Here is a 7,922-nt window from a genome sequence, read left to right on the forward strand (position 1 = left end):
GGCTGTGAAACGAAAGACAGCGTCCCCCACCCACATCCCTGGTGAGGCTCCTGCACAGCCCGAGTGTCCTCCAACATCCCCATACCCACTGCATTCCTCAAGCACCCCGTCCTTCCCCAGCCACGGCCCCAGATGCTCTGGGCTGTGCCAGGGCCGGGCGTGCACACCCACGCCTTTGCTGGAGAAGTGGGGGGTCCTCGTGGACGGCAGCACTGCAGGGAGACCCTGAGCCCAGCGGTCGTGCCCTCCACGTGTTCTGGGGGTCCATTTCCCTGAGAGCTCACGTGTGAGGTGGGCCAGGGACCCCACAAGAAAAGCACCTGCATCACCCTCACCGTGGCCAGCATCCAGCGTCCTGCTAGGACAGAAGCCAGGGTGTTCCAGGCAGAGGCACCTCTGGCATCCCCACCTCACCCTCTGTGAATGACAATCTTGGGTCCCCGGCATTTCGTGGCCATCACCCCTTGGCGATCCCCACGCAGGGACCCAGCCCACCCCACCCCTCCCTCACAGGGTCCCTTCATGTCAGACCCAAGAGTGTTCACGGGTCCCTTCGTGTCAGACCCAAGAGTGTTCACGGGGGCAGCCCCAGGTTCACCCAGAAGCAGCAGGAGCTCTGTTGCAGGATGACCATGAAAGGTGACAGCCACTCCACAGCAACGATGCCAGCCATGGCCCTGAGGTCCCCGGGCACCTCCTTGTGGGACAGGACACAGCTCCTCAAGGTGCAGCAGGGGTGATGGGCACCACAGGCTCCCAGCACTGGCACCAGACTGGCATCCAGAGTGCTGTCCTGAGGGGCGGCAGGGATGGGCATGGCAAGACGGGCTTCCCAGAACGAGGGGACCCAGCCTGGGTGGGGGATGGGGCTTGGACAGCCATGAGACGGGAGACACAGAGGAGATGCAGAAGGGGGAAATGGGGGAGAACTGGGGGGCATCAGATACAGGAATGAGGCAGAGCTGGACCCAGCCATGTCTTGCAGCCCTGAGGTCCCGGGGCACCTCCTTGTGGGACAGGACACAGCTCCTCAAGGTGGAGCAGGGGTGACGGGCACCACAGGCTCCCAGCACTGGCACCAGACCGGCACCCAGAGCCCTGCCCAGAACAAGGGGGGACCGAGCCTGCGGAGGGATGGAGCCTGGACAGCCATGACATGGAGAAGGGGGAGTTGGAGGAAATGGAGACGGGCAAGACGGAGGGGATGGGGGAGACGGAGGAGATGGAGGAGAAGGGGGAGATAGAGAACGGGGGAGTTGGGGAAGAACTGGTGGGCATCAGATGCAGGAATGAGGCAAACTGGACCCAGCCATGCCCAGCAGTTCCTAGAGGAGACACGGCTCCCAGGTGGGACTGGGAGGCCTTTATGACTCAGAGCCGGGGAAGGAGCAGAGGCCGGAGGTCGTCACCAGCACAATGCCCACTGGCCGCCTTGCTCAGGCCGAGGGGTTGGACCCCACATGGCACAGGAGCCCCGTCTGCTGCAACCCTAGGATGCACATCCTGTGGCTGAAAGAGATACGGCCCCTGAGGCGGCACAGACCCCACGTGGCACAAAAGACCCGGCTGAGTCTAAAGCCTGCAGACAAGACCACTCACGCGGCAACACACTGCTGTGTGGCTACAGGAGGGGCCTCGAACCATGTTCCCCATGACCCACAGGCAGACCCTGGGAGGGCAGGGATGCCCCCCGTCACGCCAACCTCTGTAGAAGTCACAGCCCCAGCCTCGGCTGCCGCACACGCCAAGCCAAGCCAAGCCAAACAAGCCAGCCAGCCTGCCAAGCCAGCCAGGCCGGCCCAGCCGGCCAAGCCAGCCAAGCCACGCAGCCGGCCAAGCCATCCAAGCCAGCCAACCAACCCAGCCAGTCAAGCCAGCCAAGCCACCCAGTCAAAGCCAGACAGCCAGCCAAGCCATCCAAGCCAGCCAGCCAGCCAAGCCAGGCAAGCGACCCAGCCAGCCAAGCCACCCAGCCAAGCCAGCCAGCCAGCCAAGCCACCCAAGCCAGCCAGACAGCCAGACAAGCCAGCCAGCCAAGCCACCCAAGCCAGCCAGCCAGCCAGACAAGCCAGCCAGCCAGCCAAGCCAGCCAAGACAGCCAAGCCACACGGCCAGCCAAGCCAGCCAGCCAGGCAGCCAAGCCAGCCAGCCAAGCCAGCCAAGCCAGCCAGGCAGCTAAGCCGGCCAAGCCAGCCAGCCAGGCAAGCCAGCCAAGCCAGCCAAGCCAGCCAGCAAAGCCACCCAAGCGAGCCAAGCCACCCAAGCCGCCAAGCCAGCCAAGCCAGCCAACCAGCAAAGCCACCCAAGCCATCCAAGCCACCCAAGCCACCCAGCCAGCCAAGCCAGCCAAGCCACCCAGCCAGACAAGCCAGCCAGCCACCCAGCCAGTGAAGCCAGCCAGCCAGCCAAGCCACCCAGGCAGCCCAGCCAGCCAAGCCACAGAGCCACCCAAGCCAGCCAAGCCACCCAGCGAGCCAAGCCAGCCAAGCCACCCAGCCAGCCAGCCAGCCAGCCAGCCAAGCCAGCCAAGCCACCCAGCCAGCCAAGCCGGCCAGCCAGCCAAGCCGGCCAAGCCATCCAGCCAGCGAAACCAGCCAAGCCAGCCAGCCAGCCAAGCCACCCAGCCGGCCAAGCCACCCAGCCAGCCAAGCCAGCCAAGCCACCAAGCCAGCCAAGCCAGCCAGCCAGCCAGCCAAGCCGACCAAGCGATCCAGCCAGTGAAGCCAGCCAAGCCATCCAAGCCAGCCAAGCCACCCAGCCAGCCAAGCCAGCCAAGCCACCCAGCCAAAGCCAGCCAGCCAGCCAAGCCGGCCAAGTGACCCAGCCAGCCAAGCCACCCAGCCAAGCCAGCCAAGCCACAAAGCCAGCCAAGCCAGCCAAGCCACACAGCCAGCCAAGCCAGCCAAGCCAGCCATCCAGCCAAGCCTGCCAATCCAGCCAGACAGCCAGCCAAGCCAGCCAAGCCAGCCAGCCAGGCAAGCCACCCAGTCACCCAGCCAGCGAAGCCAGCCAAGCCAGCCAAGCCGCCCAAGCCATCCAAGCCAGCCAAGCCACCCAGCCAAAGCCAGCCATCCAGCCAAGCCAGCCAACCAGCCAAGCCAGCCAAGCCAGCCAAGCCAGCCAGCCAGCCAGCCAAGCCAGCCAAGCCAGCCAGCCAGCCAAGCCACCCAGACGGTCAAGCCAGCCAAGCCAGCCAAGCCATCCAAGCCAGCCAAGCCAGCCAAGCCACCCAGCCAGCCAAGCCAGCCAAGCCACCCAGCCAAAGCCAGCCAGCCAGCCAAGCCAGCCAAGTGACCCAGCCAGCCAAGCCACCCAGCCAAGCCACACAGCCAGCCAAGCCAGCCAAGCCAGCCATCCAGCCAAGCCTGCCAATCCAGCCAGACAGCCAGCCATGCCAGCCAAGCCAGCCAGCCAATCCACCCAGCCAGCCAAGCCAGGCAAGGCAGCCAGCTAGCCAAGCCAGCCAGCCAAGCCAGCCAAGCCAGCCAAGCCAGCCAGCCAGCCAGACAAGCCGACCAAGCGATCCAGCCAGTGAAGCCAGCCAAGCCATCCAAGCCAGCCAAGCCACCCAGCCAGCCAAGCCAGCCAAGCCACCCAGCCAAAGCCAGCCAGCCAGCCAAGCCGGCCAAGTGACCCAGCCAGCCAAGCCACCCAGCCAAGCCAGCCAAGCCACAAAGCCAGCCAAGCCAGCCAAGCCACACAGCCAGCCAAGCCAGCCAAGCCAGCCATCCAGCCAAGCCTGCCAATCCAGCCAGACAGCCAGCCAAGCCAGCCAAGCCAGCCAGCCAGGCAAGCCACCCAGTCACCCAGCCAGCGAAGCCAGCCAAGCCAGCCAAGCCGCCCAAGCCATCCAAGCCAGCCAAGCCACCCAGCCAAAGCCAGCCATCCAGCCAAGCCAGCCAACCAGCCAAGCCAGCCAAGCCAGCCAGCCAGCCAGCCAAGCCAGCCAAGCCAGCCAGCCAGCCAAGCCACCCAGACGGTCAAGCCATCCAAGCCAGCCAAGCCAGCCAAGCCACCCAGCCAGCCAAGCCAGCCAAGCCACCCAGCCAAAGCCAGCCAGCCAGCCAAGCCAGCCAAGTGACCCAGCCAGCCAAGCCACCCAGCCAAGCCACACAGCCAGCCAAGCCAGCCAAGCCAGCCATCCAGCCAAGCCTGCCAATCCAGCCAGACAGCCAGCCATGCCAGCCAAGCCAGACAGCCAATCCACCCAGCCAGCCAAGCCAGGCAAGGCAGCCAGCTAGTCAAGCCAGCCAGCCAAGCCAGCCAAGCCAGCCAAGCCAGCCAGCCAGCCAGACAAGCCAGCCAAGCCAGCCAAGACAGCCAAGCCACACAGCCAGCCGGAAAGAGAGAGAGAGAAAAGGAAGGAAGGAAGGAAGGAAGGAAGGAAGGAAGGAAGGAAGGAAGGAAGGAAGGAAGGAAGGAAGGAAGGGGGGAGAGAGAGAGAGAAAGAAAGAGAAAGAAAGAGAGAGAGAAGGAAAGAAAGAAAGCGAAGGAAGGAAGAAAGGAAGGAAGGACAGAAAGAAAGAGAGAGAAAGAACTAAAGAAGGAGAGAGAGAAAGAAAGAAGGAAGGAGAGAGAGAAAAAGAAAGGAAGAAAGAAGGAAGGAAGGAGAGAGAGAAAGAGAGAAGAAAGAAAGGGAGAGAGAAAGAAGGAAGGAGAGAGAGAAAGAAAGGAAGAAAGAAGGGTGGAAGGAAGGAGAGACAGAGAAAGAAAGAAGGAAGGAAAGAAAGAAAGAAGGAAGCAAGGAAGGAAGGAAACAGAAAGAAAGAAAGAAGAAAGAAGGAAGGAAAGAAAGAAAGAAAGAAAGAAAGGTACACTGCTCAGGAATCTCCTTTTCCTGTGGCCGGGGCAAGATTCTTTGCATTTTTCTCTGCAGGGAAAAAACAAAACCACACACACACACTACACACACACAGCAATAAGCTTTCATCCAGCCGGCCCAAGACAGTTTCCTAGAGAGTCTGTACACAGTCACGGTGCTGGAGGCTCAATTTCAGATTGGGTTAAAGTGCCCTGCAAACGGGCATTTGCAGAGGGCATGGGAGAGGCTACTGGAGAATTAAGAGCTGCAGAGACGAGGGTCTCCGGCCATCACCTTGGCAGCTGCAGGAAAGAGGAGGTGATTAGGGAAGCTCCGTGTTCCCTTCTGAGCCTGGCAGGTGCGTTGTCCCCGCCCTGCCCCCAGCACCGCAATGCAGGCCCTGCTTTCGGATTTAGCAAAGGTAACTTCCTCTGGCACCCCCAGGCTTCTGCTTCCAGCACAGCGACTGTGACTTGGTGTTTGCACCTCGGTCCTCACAGAATTCGCCCACCTCAACTCAATCTTCCTCTCCCAGTGGTACCATTAACATTTTAATTTAATCAGAATTTCTGGGACTGGCTTGCCATCCTAAACAACCTAGTTACCTGTCAGCCTCTATCAGCTTGTCATATTAGAGAGGATTGTCCTAGGAATCTAATCTGCTTTAAATGATTTCGTGGGGTGTTGGTCTATAAATCATCTCGATGCAGGTCTGACAACGTGAAGGATTCGGTGGGTAAATAAACCACACTTGTTTTATTTTCAGCAGGCACAGACTTTGCTTTATCAACTTCTTATTGATTTTCGTGCTCCAAGAGGTCAAAAAAATGTTTTTGCTTCTCCTTTACATACAAAAACATTATTCGTAGAAGAGCTGTGGGCAGGCAACTCTCATTAACATAAGTTCTGAGATTCGCAGGCGAGCTGGCTGGTTGGAGAAACGACACACACCTGTTTCAGCCAAGCCCCTGGTGGAGTTTGGAGTTTCCAAAACGTTGACTTTTCCTCTTTCTGCTCAAAATAGAAATTATATGGATATTAAGGAGCCCCAAGTCTCTTCAGGGATGTGGAGGAACCCTGGACATACAAATACACACACACACACACACACACACACACACACACGTACACACACTCACCACCCCATGCCAAGAAGATACACAGAAAACTCACTTACCCTTCACTTGAGTTTGCAAATTTGGAGCTGACTTAATGAAGGAAAGAAAAATTGCAGCTACAAAGTAACACAGAGCCAATGAAAAGACAAAAACCACCATTAGATTTTCTTCTCTTCTAAAGTTTTATTTTATTTTTAAGAATCATCGTTCGGATCAGGCACAGTGGCTCACGCTTGTAATCCCAGTGCTTTGGGAGGCTGAGGTGGGAGAATCACAAGGCCAGAAGTTCAAGACCAGCCTGGGCAACATAGCAAGATCCCATCTCTTAAAAAAAAAAAGTACAAAAGATAGCTGGACCCACTGGTGCAGACCTGTATTTCCAGCTACTGGGGAGGCTGAGGTGGAAGGATGGTTTGAGTCCAGGAGGTTGAGGCTGCACTGAGCCATGATTGCATCACTGCACACTGCAGCTTAGGCAACACAACAAGACCCTGTCTCAAGAAAAAAAACTCCATAATGATTGTACACATTTATGACATACAATGTTTCCAAGCACGTGTATATCATGTAATGACACCTCATGGTAATTATCAGATCCAGCTGCTCAGAAATCTCATTTTCCAGTGGCTGAGGAATATGCATTTTTTTGTTTTTTGAGACAGAGTTTCGCTCTTGTCACCCAGGCTGGAGTGCAATGGCATGATCTTGGCTCACTGCAAACTCCACCTCCCGGGTTCAAGCTATTCTCCTGCCTCAGCCTCCCCAGTAGCTGGGATTACAGGCATGTGCCACCACGCTTGGTTAATTTTGTATTTTCAGTAGAGACGGGGTTTCATCATGCTGGCCAGGCTGGTCTCAAACTCCTGACCTCAAGTGATCCACCCACCTCAGCCTCCCAAAGTGCTGGGATTACAGGTGTGAGCCACCGCGCCTGGCCAACCCACTCCTCTTTCAGGGGCTTAAATAAAATGTGCTTTTCTCCCCAAAGGCAGGTCCCCACCCCACTCAGCCGTTTTAAAGGGTGGAGTGTAAACGGTGGGTTGCCGAATTCCTGCTGCCGTGAAATACTTCAGCTTACAGCAGAAAGCCGGGCGCAGACACCATGCTTTATTTCTATTTCCGTGAACAAGAAGTGTCTCTTGCAGTCTGCAATATTTGTCGTCAAAAAGTTCACTGGCTGTTGTATCAAATCAGCCACCTCTATAGGGTGTGATCTTTGACAATTTTTTGTTACATCCCGATGGCCGTTTTACCTGGACCATTTTCTTCCTTTCATGGGTGAAGCAAAACTCCTTGGCAGACTTTTTTTTTTTTTTTTTTTTTTTTGAGACAGAGTCTCGCTCTGTCACTCTGTTGCCCAGGCTGGAGTGCAGTGGTGCGATCTCGACTCACTGCAACCTCCACCTCCTGGGTTCACGCCATTCCATTCTCCTGCCTCAGCCTCCCGAATAGCTGGGACTACAGGCGCCCGCCACCACGCCCAGTTAATTTTTTGTATTTTTAGTAGAGACGGGGTTTCACCGTATTAGCCAAGCTGGTCTCTATCTCCTGACCTTGTGATCCGCCCGCCTCGGCCTCCCAAAGTGCTGGGAATACAGGCGTGAGCCACCGCACCCGGCCCAGACACACTTTTTTTAAGTTACAGCAGACGGTGTCTTTCACTACAGTGTGCGCTGAGCAGATGAGTGTCTTGAGTACAAATTAAAAACATCAACGGTAAATCTACATTTATATATGTTTTCTTTAATGATTTTTTTTAAGGCACCAAACTGAATGAATAAAGAAGGGGAATGATGGAATGGTGGAAACTCTGTTTTTTTTTTTGTTTATTTTCTCTGTCTTTTTTTTTTTTTCTGGAGTTTGCCATGAGTTATGTGTGGTCTAGCAGCCAAAGGAAGTGAACTGCAATAGACCTACAAATATAGGCTGTACAGACTCAACATTTTTGCATTTTGAGTTAAACCCAACAAGATGTTAATTATGACCAGCCTGACCAATATGGT

General features: G+C 56.4%; 1 pseudogene; it reads left to right on the plus strand.

Annotated features, from left to right (window-relative positions):
• Positions 1 to 1,156: 1,156 nt before the first annotated feature.
• LOC129137460 (podocalyxin-like) lies at positions 1,157 to 7,302 on the plus strand (annotated as a pseudogene).
• The last annotated feature ends 620 nt before the right edge of the window (positions 7,303 to 7,922 follow it).

Source organism: Pan troglodytes, chromosome 18, assembly GCF_028858775.2.
Source record: "Pan troglodytes isolate AG18354 chromosome 18, NHGRI_mPanTro3-v2.0_pri, whole genome shotgun sequence".
Taxonomy (NCBI): Eukaryota; Metazoa; Chordata; class Mammalia; order Primates; family Hominidae; genus Pan; species Pan troglodytes.